Source organism: Globicephala melas, chromosome 14 (genome assembly GCF_963455315.2).
Source record: "Globicephala melas chromosome 14, mGloMel1.2, whole genome shotgun sequence".
NCBI lineage: Eukaryota > Metazoa > Chordata > Mammalia > Artiodactyla > Delphinidae > Globicephala > Globicephala melas.
The window spans coordinates 43,654,818-43,672,303 of NC_083327.1; the positions used below are offsets into that span (position 1 = coordinate 43,654,818).

General features: G+C 38.0%; 1 protein-coding gene across 7 annotated transcripts in view; it reads right to left on the bottom strand.

Annotated features, from left to right (window-relative positions):
• Window positions 1-17,486, bottom strand: part of HS3ST5 (heparan sulfate-glucosamine 3-sulfotransferase 5) — a 292,419-nt gene that overhangs the window by 114,696 nt on the left and 160,237 nt on the right. For 6 of the 7 annotated variants that reach the window (XM_060283540.1, XM_030882800.2, XM_060283537.1 and 3 more), the window contains one exon: window positions 5,249-5,361. The exons of the other annotated variant lie outside the window; for it this stretch is intronic. The gene's annotated coding sequence lies outside the window, so the exon portion shown is untranslated. The remainder of the gene's footprint in view (window positions 1-5,248; window positions 5,362-17,486) is intronic. 7 annotated transcript variants of the gene reach the window in all.

Genomic DNA, 17,486 nt, shown 5'->3' on the forward strand with positions numbered 1-17,486 from the left:
TTGACGAGTCTACCGATGTTGACAGCAGGGCAACAATGCTTGTTTTTGTGCCATATTTTTTTCAGGAGGATGTGCATGAGGATATGTTATGTGCACTTTTGTTGCCAACCAACACCACAGCTGCAGAACTATTCAAGTCTTTGAATGATTACATATCAGGAAAACTGAATTGGTCATTTTGTGTCGGTATATGCGTGGATGGAGCGGCTGCCATGACTGGACAGCTTTCTGGTTTCACTACTCGGGTCAAAGAGGTCGTTTCTGAATGTGAGTCTATGCACTGTGTCATCCATAGAGAAATGCTGGCTAGCTAAAAAATGTCACCTGAACTTAACAATGTTTTGCAGGATGTGATTAAAATTATCAACCACATTAAAGTACGTGCCCTTAACTCACGTCTGTTTGCGCAGCTCTGTGAGGAGATGGACGCAGAGCACACACGTCTTCTCTTATACACAGAAGTGAGATGGCTTTCTAAAGGCAGATCACTGGCCAGAGTTTTTGAGTTACGAGAGCCGCTGCAGAGATTCCTTTTAGAGAAAGTCACCACTGGCAGCACATTTCAGTGACACGGAATGGGTCGCAAAACTTGCTTACTTGTGTTACATATTCAACCTGCTCAACGAACTCAATCTGTCACTTCAGGGAAGAATGACAGCTGTATTCAAGTCAGCAGATGAAGTGGCTGCATTCAAAGCCAAACTGAAATTATGGGGGCAATGAGTGAACATTGGGATTTTTGACATGTTGTAAACATTAGCAAAGATTTTGAAAAAGACTGAGCCAGGGACTTCTTTCTCTCAGCTGGTGCATGATCAACTATTTCAGCTTTCAAAAGAGTCTGAGCATTACTTCCCAACCACAAAAGACTCCCAAACTGGGAAGGAATGGATCCGCGACCCATTTGTGAATAAGCCAGGTGAAGTGACTTTGTGCTAGAAGAGGATCAACTTCTTGAGATCACAAATGACGGCGGCCTTAAAAGTATGTTTGAAACAACTTCAAATCTCCACACATTCTGGATTAAAGTCAAGGCAGATGTGGCACATATATACAATGGAATATTACTCAGCCATGAAGAGAAACGAAATTGAGTTATTTGTAGTGAGGCGGATGGACCTAGAGTCTGTCATACAGAGTGAAGTAAGTCAGAAAGAGAAAAACAAATACCGTATGCTCACACATATATATGGAATCTAAGAAAAAAAAAAAAGGTCATGAAGAAACTAGAATAAAGACACAGACCTACTAGAGAATGGACTTGAGGATATAGGGAGGGGGAAGGGTAAGCTGTGACAAAGTGAGAGAGTGGCATGGACATATATACACTACCAAACGTAAAATAGATAGCTAGTAGGAAGCAGCCGCATAGCACAGGGAGATCAGCTCGGTACTTTGTGACCACCTAGAGGTGGGATAGGGAGGGTGGGAGGGAGGGAGATGCAAGGGGGAGGAGATATGGGAACATATGTATATGTATAACTGATTCACTTTGTTATAAAGCAGAAACTAACACACCACTGTAAAGCAATTATACTCCAAGAAAGATGTTAAAAAATAAATAAAGTCAAGGCAGAATATCCTGAGATTGCCACAAAAGCACTGAAATGCCTGCTTCCATTTCCAACATCCTATCTTTGTGAAGCAGGGTTTTCTGCAGTGACAGCAGCCAGAACGAGATTACAGAGTAGACTGGACATAAGCAAAACACTTTGGGTGTCACTATCTCCCATCACCCCCAGATGGGATGATCCAGTTACAAGAAAACAAGGTCAGGGTTCCCACTGATTCTGCATTATGGTGAGTTGTATAATTATTTCATTATATATTACAATGTAATAATAATAGAAATAAAGTGCACATTAAATGTAATGCACTTGAATCATCCTGAAATCAACCCCCCGCCACGGCACGGTCCATGGAAAACTTGTCTTCCACGAAACCGGTCCCTGGTGCCAAAAAGGTTGGGGACCACTGTTTTAGGTACTTTGGGAGCTGGGTACATATTTTTGAACCATGTATTTAAGGACAGTATTACTCTTAATCCTCCGAATGAGAAGCTTGCCACACAACCATTCCTTATACAAGGTATCTGGTTCCATATGCAACAGTCCTGATTTCCAATGTTTTTGTCCTGTGTCTAGTCCTTGGTTTAGTGATTATGGCTATTATACCCAACATTGAAGGACATGATAACTGTCACTTGGTAACTGGTAACTGAACAGCATTAGGTCAGCATTGGTACTAGAGCCATCTTTTCTAGATCTGCTCCCAGAGTCCCTACACAGGCATGGTGTTTCTTCATGTTTGGTCTTTGCTTCCTTTCAATGCTTCCACCTTCTCCCCATGGCCCACTAGGAATTTCTAACCATTTGGGGATTTTTCCAATGTTTCAGTATTTATATTTACCAGGCCCGTGACTATATGTTTGTAATGTTAATGATAATTTCAAAGCCATCTTACAAATAAAATATTTTGATTCTCCTGACAATGTCATGTGAGATGAGGAAACTGAGGCATGAAGAGGTTCTATGATGTGTCTGAGTCACTTGTAGTTAGTGTCAAAACGTAGTCCCTGCCTCATAACTCTGACTCGAGCCCTCACTTCACCGCCATTACTACTGCATCATTTGCTTGCCTGATTAGACTTGTGTTGGAAATTCTTTCTCACCAGCTTTGTGATTTTTACAATATGTTCGTTAAACTCTCTGAATTTTAGCTTCCTTGTTGGTAAAGGGGATATAATAATACCTATTTCATGGAGTTACTTTGAGAATTAAATAAAATGCTGTATGCAGAGTAAAAAACCTAGAATAAGGTAATGTTAGTTCTTCCACTCCTCTCTCTTGGGTATGCTTCACATAAGGTAGTTCCTCTAGGTCCACAGAGGACTTTTGAAGTTACTCTGTAATTCAGTGGTAGGCCAGGAGAGCAGAGCATATTTAAGTATTAGTAGGGTGACAAAATTCAACTTAATCATGGATTTATCAATCATCTACTACGTCCCAACACAGAGCTAAGTGCTACAGCACAAATGAAGTAGCAGTAGCCAAGGAATTTTGGCAGTGAGAAGAACAAGACTGCTGATAATTTCCTAGAAAATAGAGAGATTCCAAGAGGGGCTAGTCTGCCAAGTTTAATAGAGCTCTTTGTAAATTCTCCAAAATAAGTTCAAATAAAACAATTTTAAAACTCATAAATTTTATAGTTTACTCTTAAGTAGCACATTCCACCAAACCCCAAAGTGTTATCTTTGTAGACAATGATACTGTGTCCAACCTACATTATTACATGGGGTGAGGGAGGGACCATGGAAGAGCCAGTCTCATAAGGAACCAAGAGACGAGAGGTTAAGAAGTGTGTTAGATAGTTCTGCTTTGTTTCATTACTTGAATCACCTAGATTGTAAAACATCCTAGGGTAGGAATAGCCATCTTGTATTTTCTTCATCTTTCTCCTTCAGTGCCTGGGACTAGAAATACTTGTTGAGTCAAATTTGGTTTAAACCATAAGAAAAGAGAAGAATAAATTTCATTATTATCAATATGAACTAGTCGCTAGGCACCTGTGTGAGACAGCGTGGGGAGTGAAACAGCCCAGGGTTTAGGATCAGACACTTTGGTTCTCATTCTGTCTCTTCTCTCAATCTTAGGCAGTAACCTGACCGCTCAGGGTCACAGGGTTCCAGTTTTTAGAATGGGAATTATGCCATCTATCTTCTAGTATTATTGAGACATTAAATGAGATGAACTATTATTGTATATACAGTAACAAAGAAGTAATGATTTTTGAGTGTTTGATATGTATTAGACACTATTCTAAGTGCTTTTTCTTTATTAGCTCACTGAAATTTTACAACTTAAGGAAATGGGTGTATTACTATTATTCCTATTTTGGAGATGAGAAGACAAAGACATAGAAAGTGTTGTGGGTTTTTTTTTAGTAAATTTATTTTATTTTTGGCTGCGTTGGGTCTTTGTTGCTGCTCATGGGCTTTTCTCTGGTTGTGGTGAGCGGGACCTACTCTTCGTTGCGGTGCATGGGCTTCTCATTGCTGTGGCTTCTCTTGTTGTGAAGCACAGGCTCTAGGCATGTGGGCTTCAGTAGTTGTGGCACGCAGGCTCAGTAGTTGTGGCATACAGGCTTAGTTGCTCTGCGGCATGTGGGATCTTCCCGGACCAGGGATCAAACCTGTGTCCCCTGCATTGGCAGCCAGATTCATAACCACTGTGCCACCAGGGAAGCCCCATAGAAAGTTTTTTAAAAAACCTTGCCAAGGTCACACAGCTAATAGTTGGCTGGGCAGCAACTCAAACTCAGGCAGCCTTGCTCTAGAGTCTGTGTTCTTGACCACGCTCCTTTGTTGCCTCGCTCCATCATGGTAGCTCTTTTCAGGCCCATTTCCCCTGGTCCTGGACTCTGATACAAAAATGCAACAGATCCTGCCTCTTCAGAAATAAACAGCTACACTGAGAACACAGGATAGACGCATGAAGAAAGAAACCACCATACATGATAGAAGTTGTCAAATGCCAGAGGAGAGGTATGACTACAAGCCCTACACACATTTGAAAGGAAGGAATGATTTGGGATGGGGAGTCAGCAAGATGTTGTCATGTACGTGAAACCTGACTTAGGTCTTGGAGGAAAAACAGAACTAAAACCAGCAGAGAGGATTTGGGAAAGTTATTTCAGATAGTGGGACAGCAAAGACAAAGGCCTTCTGTGCTCAGGAAACAAGATTCAGTGCCAGTGGGAAATGTTTCTATATGGGAACGCTGAGATTACAGAATCATGAGGCAGGTTTTTGTTTTTTTTTTTTTGCGGTACGCGGGCCTCTCACTGTTGTGGCCTCTCCCATTGCGGAGCACAGGCTCCAGACGCGCAGGCTCAGCGGCCATGGCTCACGGGCCCAGCCGCTCTGCGGCATGTGGGATCTTTCCCAGACCGGGTCACAAACCCGTGTCCCCTGCATCGGCAGGCGGACTCTCAACCACTGCGCCACCAGGGAAGCCCCAGGAGGCAGTTTAAAGTCATTCTGTAGAATGTTTTAAAAGCCCACAGAGGAGAGAGGACCTCCTGCTGGAGAGCCGCCCTGCATTTATGAGTGGCTGTGTGCATATGTGCGTGCCTCCAAGTCCTGCCAAGTAGGGCTTTCAAAAGGCTGATGAGACAGCAGGTGTATAACATGAATGGGAAAGCTAGATAATGGATTGCAGGAACACACAGAAGTCTTTGGTACACATACCTACATCCAGACACCTCCAGTTATTCCAGCGATGATTATCTGGTTGGTGGATGCTCCATGGCCTCTCCACATCTACTGCTGTCCTTTTAGCTTGTTCCCTGCTCTGTTAGCACCTGGGGGTAGAGACAGAGGCAAAGTGATCTTCCCATTAGTCTTTTTTTTTTCCTCTCTACTCCTCAGTATCCGTGGTTAAAAATTTGTGTTTGAAGAAGCATATTAGGTATGATCAGAACATTTCTTGCTTTTTTTTTTTTTAAAGTACTTCCAGTCTTTTTATTAAACAATTTGTTGATGAAGGACAGAGCTCACATTTGAGCCTAACCCTGGAATATGTAATTGCTAATTCCCTTTGATCAGAGACGGACTTGTAAATTGGGGGCTACCCACATGTACTTTCACGTAATGTTCTTGTTTCTGATCTGGTTGCTGAGGATTTTAGGTTGAGAGTGGTTAAATGTACCCTTTTAAAAAATGCTATATATTGGCCTTTTTACAACCACATGATGATTATTCATCATTCTTACCTTTGCTACTCCTTGAATATATTAAGCAATTGCTGCTTCCTCCTAAGTTGAATACAGATTACTAGGAGACCTGAGTAATTCTCTAGCTGCAGAGTACATGTAAGGCTCTAAAACAAAAAGTGTTGTATTGGAAAGATGAAAAAAGAAATTGATGGGAAAATGAAAAAAATTTCAACGTAACAGATTTGCAGTGCCAAACTCCTTTTTAAAAAGTAATATTTCATTGTCATTTCAGGCTATTATTAAGAACGCGTATGAAGTCTAAATAGACTGTAGGAGCCCAGTCCTAATACATCATTAACACTAATATGTATTTGATAATAGTAGACATAAAGATTATTCAGTCCAGGGCTTCCCTGGTGGCGCAGTGGTTGAGTCCGCCTGCCAATGCAGGGGAAACGGGTTCGTGTCCCGGTCCGGGAAGATCCCACATGCCGCGGAGAGGCTGGGCCCGTGAGCCATGGTCGCTGAGCCTGCGCGTCCGGAGCCTGTGCTCCGCAAGGGGAGAGGCCACAAGAGTGAGAGGCCCACGTACCACAAAAAAAAAAAAAAAAAAAAAGATTATTCAGTCCAAAATAGCTAGAATGTCCATCTTTCACTTGGGTCCACTGGATGCAAATATATTTAGAGCGCAAAGCTACACACACACACACACACACACACACACACACACACACACACACCTCTTTCAAGAAAAGGAAAACCTTTAAAATTTTATATGTACTTGGCTAATAGCCAGCTACCAAATCTATTGTATTTCTTCTCTGATTAACATGCTTTCATTCATTATTTCCAGTTCTTCCATTTGAATCCTTGTCAACACTTCCCCTCACCACCCCAATATTGCCCAAACAGTTTTAGAGAAACCAGAGAATGAGTAAAGTTCATTCAGTTATTTCAGGACATGCCACACATCAATAATATCCACTTATTAGCCAGAAAACTGGCTCCATTGCTCAGAAAACTTCTTGGCATGTTCATACACCTGCTGAGACCTCAATATAAAATAAAACAAAACAAAGCCTCAACTACTCTTTCTCAATTTGTTTTGATAAACCAGAATTATTTCTAAAGTTCCCAAATAAACAGAAATCATTATAATTATGAATAATTAACATGCTAAACTCAAGAGGGCACTCAACATTCATTACACTGTAGAATTCGTCCCCTAAGGGTAGTACCTTCAATTAGTTCAGTTTTTACAACGGAAGAAAAATGTGACAATCAGTAATTGCAGATCCTTAGTACAAGGAACAAAACAAGCTAACTTGCCTTTAAATCACACTCTCTCAGCCAGCAGAGGCCCTGCTCTCTTTTAGATTCTTAATATTTGTTCTACTTCCAGAACACAGAAAAGCAATAGATAATAGAAAAACACACTGCCTTCAAAGACGTAAGTAGATGCACTTCAGCTTTATCAGCTATTCTAATAGAGCAGCTTAAAGTAGAAGGTAAGATATCACAATAAATGGTTTTAGAACAGAATCTTTTAAAAGACGTTTTATAAAATATATCAACATATTTATTCACTCAATATACAAACATTTATTAAGCACTTACAATGTGTCAGGGTAAATGTGCTAAATGATAGTTACATTGTAGTACAGGAACTAGCCAATATGGAGAAAAGGGAGCCCTAGTAAACTGTTGGTGGAATGTAAACTGGTGTAGTCATTATGGAAAACAGTATGGAGGTTCCTCAAAAAACTAAAACTAGAACTACCATACGATCCAGCAATTCCATTCCTGGACATATATCTGAAGAAACAAAAACACTAATTCCAAAAGATATATGCACCCTAATGTTTATAGCAGCATTATTTACAGTAGCCAAGATATGAAAGCAACCTAAGTGTCCCATAAGCGGATGAATGGATAAAGAAGGTGTGGTATACATACACACACAGGAATATTACTCAACCATAAGAAAGAATGAAAATTTGCCATTTGCAACAACATGGATGGACCTGGAGGGCATTATTCTTAGTGAAATAAGTCAGAGAAAGACATGATATCACTTATACGTGAAATCTAAAAACTAGAACAAATGAATGAATATAACAAAACAGACACAGACTCACAGATATAGAGAATAAACTAATGGTTACTAGTGGGAAGAAGGACAAGATGGGGTAGGAGATTAAGTGGTACAAATTACGATGTATAAAATAAATAAGATACAAGGATATATATAGCAAAGAGAATATAGCCAATATTTTATAATAACTTTAAATGGAGTATAATCTAAAAAATATTGAATCACTATGTTGTATAACTGAAACTAATATATTATAAATCAACTATAATTTAATAAAAAAATAAAGACTGAAACATAAGAAAAAGCCAATGATTTCTTTAAATAAATACACATTTTTATATACAAATTTGAATATAGCAACACATTTGTATATTCTTACAAATATAAAGTTTGAAGTATATTTATAAAATGAAGCTATTCAGTGTTATTCCTCAAATTCAACTGCAATTGAAATTGCAATACATCATTTTAATTAAAAAAATTAAATCACAAAACTATTTAGATTTTCTTCTTCCTCAGAGTCTCCTCTATAAAAATCATAAAAAATTTCAACCAAAATATATCCATTTTCTTTTGCAGTAATAAATGCTATACAATTATTAGGGGTTTTCTTAGGCACTTATAGAACTAAAATATAAGTCAAGTTGAAAATGGTTTAGCAAATAGTAACTACAGTTGTGTATGCAAGTAGACATTTTTGCTCTGGTTCAATATCAAATTGACAACCATGGCCCAAGAAAGGGTTATCTTTTATTAGCGGCCACTTTGGGGAGATACATTTTATCTTCCATTGAAGTAGAGGAAAGAACTCATTAGATATGTGGTACAAGTGGTTTCAGAGTGATAAATCTCAAGTTACCAATTCCACTTTTAATGATTAGTTGCCCGAGTCTTGTATTTAATTAAAATGGTTATATTAAATGCTTATATTTAATTTAAACATAATTAGCTAAACCTCAATGTTACTGCCTCATCCATTTTGAAATTAATTTATAAAATAGCTTAAAAAGTGCTGTAAGATTTTAATATTAAAATAAATCACGATCAGTTTGTATCTTTTGTTTGTTTCAGTTGTGAACCCACAGTGAGCTGTTTATATTAGGTATGACTGCAGGGTCTCTGGCATGGCTAACATGTAGTAGAATCAAATATTGATATGCCTTTGATGCTTCCTTTATACATGTGACATATACTTTAACCTCATAGGCAAAAATAGTCTATAGACAGGATATGATTATTTAAACTTTAAAGGGATCTAAATATAAATTAATTTTGGCCTTAATACATTTAGGAGGAGCCACTGTTTTTAGCAGATGATTCATAACAATCAGTGTAACAAAACTTCCTTTGTGTCAGTCTAATACATTCTGATTTTAACTTCTATTTAAACAGACAACATGATATATATATATATATATATATATATATATGTAACTTAATTAAAAGGTGAAGGTAACACATTTGGCTGGCCTATTAGTAACTAAAATCTGTTCTTCCCAATATTAATATCTTTTCATACCAATATATGCAGAATTTTCTAATATTTCATTAAAACCTGGGCCTTCTACTCTCCAATGAATGCTTATAGTTGGGGGAATCTGTTTCTACCATTCTCTACCATTAGCTCAAACCATCTGCACCCTTCTCCACCCCTGGCCCCGACCCTTTAGGAATTTTAATTCAGAACATAAAATCTGACTCAGCTTACACATCAAGTGAAGCTGTGTAGAATATTTCTCCTCTTTTCACACTAGTGCTATTATGTGGCATTCCAGGATGCCTTCAAGCTATACTGTACCTCAATTACCTCAAATGCCATCTGCTTCTGTTTCTTTCAGTCCTTCTCCCTGGTTCCCTAAACAATGAACAATAGATATTATTACTCAAGAGCTAGACTTAGGCTCATTCTCTGCAAAGAATGTAGGTAACATATACTAATATCCCTCCTGTTTAGATAAGACAATATGAGATTGTGATCAAAGCCAATTATGTATTGATTTATCATTTCAACTATCAACCATTATCTTAACTCCAAACATCCTCAGAAAGTCCAAAGGATTGTAACTGTCTCAAAGTAATCACAATGGAGAGGGACTATTTGAGAACCAGGAAGGTACATCTGCTTTGTTCATCTTGCTCAGGCCTTTAAATACCATCTGTTTTCCATTCTTTTCTGGCTACCATCTTCCCCTAGGCTAAAAGATTTTTAAATAACTGGGAAAAAAAAAACCTTGAAAAACTAGTTTGAGATTTTAATTCAGCATTTCATCTGCCAGACAGTGAAATGCAGTTAGCCGCAGCAAGTGTTCCTAATAGATAAGGGAATTTGCTTCACATATAATTACATTGAGTCTAACGGTAGACATAGCCAACCATATCATCTTCATACTATTAGAAGTGCTAGTAAGTCTGAAAAGAATCCATTTTGAGGAGGGTCAGAGCTACTTTTATTTTACTTCAAACCAGGGTTATCATGGAATAAAACTGATAGTTCTTTTGGAGGAACAGTTTTTGGTATATAAGAAAAAAGTATTAAAGAGTAAATGAAACTGACTGTTGTGACTGGCAGTTAAGTTCAGGCATTTTGTGCGCTTTTGTGTTTGCTTTGGAATGTTAAACAGGTTGGGTTCTTTTAGAAAGAAAACATTTTATTCAGAACATTTTCCCACGAAAGCCCTCTTTGACAAAGAGTCATTTTTTGATATATTAGTACATGTATGCCCACATTTTATATTCAGAAAAGGCAAGCAATGTTTTAACAACTTTTGACAAGCATGGGGAATTAAACTACCACAGAATCGACTCTCAGTGTAATACTATAGACTCTTATATTTCCTATTTTTGTACTTCTTCATGGCAGGACACAACATTTTAATTATATAAATTTCTGGTTGAAGAAAGAGACATTGAAGATGAGTAATTAGAATAGGAAACTTCAATTCATCAATAAAATACGTTCTAAGCATAGAATTCTGAATTTGTTGAGAAACAGAGCTACAGATATAGCATGCAGTGAAATATAAATAAGTAGCAGGAGATAAGTCAAAGAATTTTCTAGAAAACTAGCCAGGAAATCTCAAGAAATTTAACTGCTTCTTCATTACACTTACAAGTTACCTACTAAATTACAAATTTCAAAACCAAACCATCCCTCATTTTTTGGCAGTGCAGGCTTTGCCTATTGGAATCTCACTTGGATACCCACAGGTACCTCCAGTCAGCAAACTGCTTCCAATCCTGTGTCCCTGACTATGACCCTGCAGGACAGGGTTCTGGCTGCTCTCCAGCTTCATCTGTCTCCACTCCACGCTGCCCTTGCTCACTCATTCACCCAGACCTTCTTCCAATTCCTTGATTACATCAGGTTCTTGCTCCTCTGCCTAGATCACTTGGCTAATTTCTCCTCTTCTTTTCAATCTCAGCTTGGATGTCACTTCCCTCAGGAAGATCTCTCTGACAGTCCTCTCTCTAGGTGTCCTTTCTCTAGAGCCTGTAGAACCCTGTTCTCTCCAATCCAATTCCCTGTCATATAGTGATGCCATTGTCTCTTTATTTGCAGACTGTAAGCTCCATGAAGGCTAAGACCATGTCTATCTTATTTACTGTTAAATATCTACTTCATAGACAGGTGCTTGGAATATTCTCGATGCTCTCGAACACTCTGTTAAGCAGGTTAGTGAATCATTTGAGTGAAAATTTCATATATAACCAATGACATTTTTTCCTTTTGGTGACGATACAAACTATTAAATATAACCACTTTTACCAAATATATTAACTTATTTGAGTCAGCAGTGTTAATGTTATTGCTCCCATTTGATTATTTGATTTAGCTGGAATAAGTTTCACATTTTAGTTCAAGAGCTTTCTCATACCACCTTTCTCTATAAAGAAAGTGCAACGTGGATAATAGCCATTGAAATGCCATTCTTGGATTTGAGTTTAAGATACAGACTTCAAATGGTAAAACGAGGGTAGATTGAAAAGGGGGAGAAAATATTTATGGAGATTAATGTATAATATCTGAAAGAGCTGAAGGTCTTGCTTTACTATCTGTTAGTATAATCTGATAACGTTTAGGGAGATGTTACAACTGGAAAAAAAAAAAAAAAGAAAATTTGAGATCAATACCCATTAGTGAGTAGGGAAGTGGAGTTGGAGAAGAGGGCATCTTATGAATATTGTTATCAGATAACCAAGAGATGTAATAATCTATATACTCTTTTTTCTTATTAGTTATCTATTTTATACATATTAGTTTACACATGTCAATCCCAATCAATCAATTCATCACACCACAACCCCCACCCCCCGCCGCTTTCTCCCCTTGGTGTCCATACGTTTGTTCTCTACATCTATGTCTATATTTCTGCCCTGCAAACCGATTCATCTGTACCATTTTCTAGGTTCCACATATATGCGTTAATATACGATATTTGTTTTTCTCTTTCTGGCTTACTTCACTCTGAATGACAGTCTCTAGATCCATCCACATCTCTACAAATGACCCAATTTCATTCCTTTTTATGGCTGAGTTATATTCCATTGTATATATGTGCCATATCTTCTTTATCAATTCGTCTGTCGATGGGCATTTAGGTTGCTTCCATGACCTGGCTATTATAAATAGTGCTGCAATGAACATTGGGGTGCATGTGTCTTTTTGAATTATGGTTTTCTCTGGGAATATGCCCAGAAATTGCTGGGTCACATGGTAATTCTATTCTTAGTTCTTTAAGGAACCTCCGTACTGTTCTCCATAGTGGCTGTATCAATTTACATTCCCACCAACAGTGCAAGAGGGTTTTCTTTTCTCCAAACCCTCTCCACCATTTGCTGTTTGTAGATTTTCTGATGATGCCCACTCTAACTGAGGTGAGGTGATACCTCACTGTAGTTTTGATTTGCATTTCTCTAATAATTAGTGATGCTGAGCAGCTTTTCATGTGCTTCTTGGCCACCTGTATGTCTTCTTTGGAGAAATGTCTATTTAGGTCTTCTGCCCATTTTTGGACTGAGTTGTTTGTTTTTTTAATATTGAGCTGCATGTGCTGTTTATATATTTTGGAAATTAATCCTTTGTCCGATGATTCATTTGCAAATATTTTCTCCCACTTGGAGGGTTGTCTTTTGATCTTGTTTATGGTTTCCTTTGCTGTACAAAAGCTTTTAAGTTTCATTAGGTCCCATTTGTTTATTTTTGTTTTTATTTCCAATACTCTAGGAGGTGGATCAAAAAAGATCTTGCTGTGATTTATGTCAAAGAGTGTTCTTCCTATGTTTTCCTCTAAGAGTTTTATAGTGCCCAGTCTTACATTTAGGTCTCTAATCCATTTTGAGTCTATTTTTCTGTATGGTGTTAGGGAGTGTTCTAATTTCATTCTTTTAAATGTAGCTGTCCAGCTTTCCCAGCACCACTTATTGAAGAGACTGTATTTTCTCCATTGTATATCCTTGCCTGCTTTGTCATAGATTAGTTGACTATAGGTACGTGGGTTTAACTCTGGGCTTTCTCTCTTGTTCCATTGATCTATGTTTATGTTTTTGTGCCAGTACCATATTGTCTTCATTACTGTAGCTTTGTAGTATAGTCTGAAGTCAGGGAGTCTGATTCCTCCAGCTCCTTTTTTTCCCCTCAAGACTGTTTTGGCTATTTGGGGTCTTTTGTGTCTCCATACAAATTTTAAGTTTTTTTGTTCTAGTTCTGTAAAAAATGCCATTGGTAATTTGATAGGGATTGCATTGAATCTGTAGATTGCTTTGGGTAGTAGAGTCATTTTCAAAATATTGATTCTTCCAATCCAAGAACATGGTATATCTCTCCATCTGTTGGTATAATCTTTAATTATCTTACATCAGTGTCTTATAGTTTTCTGCATACAGGTCTTTTGCCTACCCAGGTAGGTTTATTCCTAGGTATTTTATTCTTTTTGTTGCAATGGTAAGTGGAAGTGTTTCCTTAATTTCTCTCTCAGATTTTTCATCATTAGTATAGAGGAATGCAAGAGATTTCTGTGCATTAACTTTGTATCCTGCAACTTTACCAAATTCATTGATTAGCTCTAGTAGTTTTCTGTTGGCATCTTTAGGATTCTCTATGTATAGTATCATGTCATCTGAAAACAGTGACAGTTTTACTTCTTCTTTTCCAATTTGGATTCCTTTTATTTCTTTTTCTTCTCTGACTGCCATGGCTAGGACTTCCAAAACTATGTTGAATAATAGTGGTGAGAGTGGACATCCTTGTCTTGTTCCTGATCTTAGAGGAAATGCTTTCAGGTTTTCAGCATTGAAATGATGTTGCTGTGGATTTGTCATATATGGCCTTTATTATGTTGAAGTAGGTTCCCTCTATGCCCACTTTCTGGAGAGTTTTTATCATAAATGGGTGTTGAATTTTGTCAAAAGCTTTTTCTGCATCTATTGAGATGATCATATGGTTTTTATTCTTCAATTTGTTAATATGGTGTATCACATTTGTGTATATTGAAGAGACCTTGCATCTCTGGGATAAATCCCACTTGATCATGGTGTATGATCCTTTTAATGTGTTGTTGGATTCTGTTAGCTAGTATGTTGTTGAGGATTTTTGCATCTATATTCATCAGTGAAATTGGTCTGTAATTTTCTTTTTTTGTAGTATCTTTGTCTGGTTTTGGTATCAGGGTCATGGTGGCCTCACAGAATGAGTTTGGGAGTGTTCCTTCTTCCACAATTTTTTGGAAGAGTTTGAGAAGGATGGGTGTTAGCTCTTCTCTAAATGTTTGATAGAATTCACCAGATTCAGCCATCTGGTCCTGGAGTTTTGTGTGTTGGAAGATTTTTAATCATAGTTTCAATTTCATTACTTGTGACTGGTCTGTTCATAGTTTGTATTTCTTCCTGGTTCAGTCTTGGAAGGTTATACCTTACTAAGAATTTGTCCATTTCTTCCAGGTTGTCCATTTTATTGGCATAGAGTTGCTTGTAGTAGTCTCTTAGGATGCTTTGTATTTCTGCAGTGTCTGTTGTAACTTCTCCTTTTTCATTTCTAATTTTATTGATTGGAGTCTTCTCCCTCTTTTTCTGGATGAGTCTGGCTAATGGTTTATCAATTTTGTTTATCTTCTCAAAGAACCAGCTTTTAGTTTTTTTGATGTTTGCTATTGTTTTCTTTGTTTCTATTTCATTTATTTCTGCTCTGATCTTTATGATTTCTTTCCTCTGCTAACTTTGGGTTTTGTTTGTTGTGCTTTCTCTAGTTCCTTTAGGTGTAAGGTTAGATTGTTTATTTGAGATTTTTCTTGTTTCTTGAGGTAGGCTTGTATAGCTGTAAACTTCCCTCTTAGAACTGCTTTTGCTGCATCCCATAGGTTTTGGATAATTGTGTTTTCATTGTTATTTGTCTCTAGGTATTTTTTGATTTCCTCTTTGATTTCTTCAGTGATCTCTTGGTTATTTATTAATGTATTGTTTAGCCTCCATATGTTTGTGTTTTTTACTTTTTTTTCCCTGTAATTCATTTCTAATCTCATAGCGTTTTGGTGAGAAAAGATGCTTGATATGATTTCAATTTTCTTAAATTTACTGAGGCTTGATTTGTGACCCAGGATGTGATCTATCCTGGAGAATGTTCCATGCGCACTTGAGAAGAAAGTGTAACCTGCTGTTTTTGGATGGAATATCCTATAAATATCAATTAAATCTATCTGGTCTATTGTGTCATTTAAAGCTTCTGTTTCCTATTTATTTCCATTTTGTATGCTCTGTCCATTGGTGTAAGTGAGGTGTTAAAGTCCCACACTATTATTGTGTTACTGTCGATTTCCTGTTTTATAGCTGTTAGCAGTTGCCTTACGTATTGAGGTGCTCCTATGTTGGGTGCATAAATATTTATAATTGTTATATCTTCTTCTTGGATTGATCCCTTGATCATTATGTAGTGTTCTTCCTTGTCTCTTGCAACATTCTTTATTTTAAAGTCTATTTTATCTGATATGAGTATTGCTACTGCAGCTTTCTTTTGATTACCATTTGCATGGAATATCTTTTCCCATCCCCTCACTTTCAGTCTGTATGTGTCCCTAGGTTTGAAGTGGGTCTCTTATAGACAGCATATATGTGGGTCTTGTTTTTGTATCCATTCAGCAAGCCTGTGTCTTTTGGTTGGAGCATGTAATCCATTCACATTTAAGGTAATTATCAATATGTATGTTCCTATTACCATTTACTTAATTTTTTGGGTTTGTTTTTGTAGGTCCTTTTCTTCTCTTATGTTTCCCACTTAGAGAAGTTCCTTTAGCATTTGTTGTAGAGCTGGTTTGGTGGTGCTGAATTCTCTTAGCTTTTGCTTGTCTGTAAAGCTTTTGATTTCCCATGAAATCTGAATGAGATCCTTGCTGGGTAGAGTAATCTTGGTTGTAGGTCCTTCCCTTTCATCACTTTAATTATATCATGCCAATCCTTTCTGGCTTGTAGAGTTTCTACTGAGAAATCAGCTGTTAACCTTATGGGAGTTCCCTTGTATGCTATTTGTCATTTTTCCCTTGTTGCTTTCCATAATTTTTCTTTGCCTTTAATTTTTGCCAATTTGATTACCATGTGTCTTGGCATGTCTCTCCTTGGGTTTATCCTGTATGGGACTTGCTGCGCTTCCTGGACTTGGGTGGCTATTTCCTTTCCCATGTTAGGGAAGTTTTCAACTATCGTCTCTTCAAATATTTTCTCGGGTCCTTTCTCTCTCTCTTCTCCTTCTGGGACCCCTATAATGCGAATGTCACTGCATTTAATGTTGTCCCAGAGGTGTCTTAGGCTGTCTTCATTTCTTTTCATTCTTTTTTCTTTATTCTGTTCCACAGCAGTGAATTCCACCATTCTGTCTTCCTCATCACTTATCCGTTCTTCTGCCTCAGTTATTCTGCTATTGATTCCTTCTTGTATAGCTTTCATTTCAGTTATTGTATTGTTCATCACTGTTTGTTTGTTCTTTAATTCTTATAGGTCTTTGTTAAACATTTCTTGCATCTTCCTGATCTTTGCCTCCATTTTTTTCCGAGGTCCTGGATCATCCTCACTATCATTATTCTGAATTCTTTTTCTGGAAAGTTGCCTATCTCCATTTCGTTTAGTTGTTTTTCTGGGGTTTTATCTTGTTCCTTCATCTGGTACAGAGTCCTCTGCCTTTTCATCTTGTCTGTCTTTCTGTGAGTGTGGTTTTTCTTCCACAGGCTGCAGGATTGTAATCCTTCTTGCTTCTGCTGTCTGCCCTGTCGTGGATGAGGCTATCTAAGAGGCTTGTGTAAGATTCCTGATGGGAGGGTATGGTGGTAGGTTGAGCTGGCTGTTGCTCTGGTGGGCAGAGCTCAGTAAAACTTTAATCTGCTTGACTGCTGATGGGTGGGGCTTGGTTCCCGCCTTGTTGGTTGTTTGGCCTGCGGCGACCCAACACTGGAGCCTACCTGGGCTCTTTGGTGGGGCTAATGGTGGACTCTGGGAGGGCTCACACCAAGGAGTACTTCCCAGAACTTCTGCTGCCAGTGTCCTTGTCCCTTGGTGAGCCACAGCTGCCCCCCGCCTCCGCAGGAGAAACTCCAACACCAGCAGGTAGGTCTGTTTCAGTCTCCTATGGGGTCACTGCTCCTTCCTCTGGGTCCTGATGTGCACACTACTTTGTGTGTGCCCTCCAAGAATGGAGTCT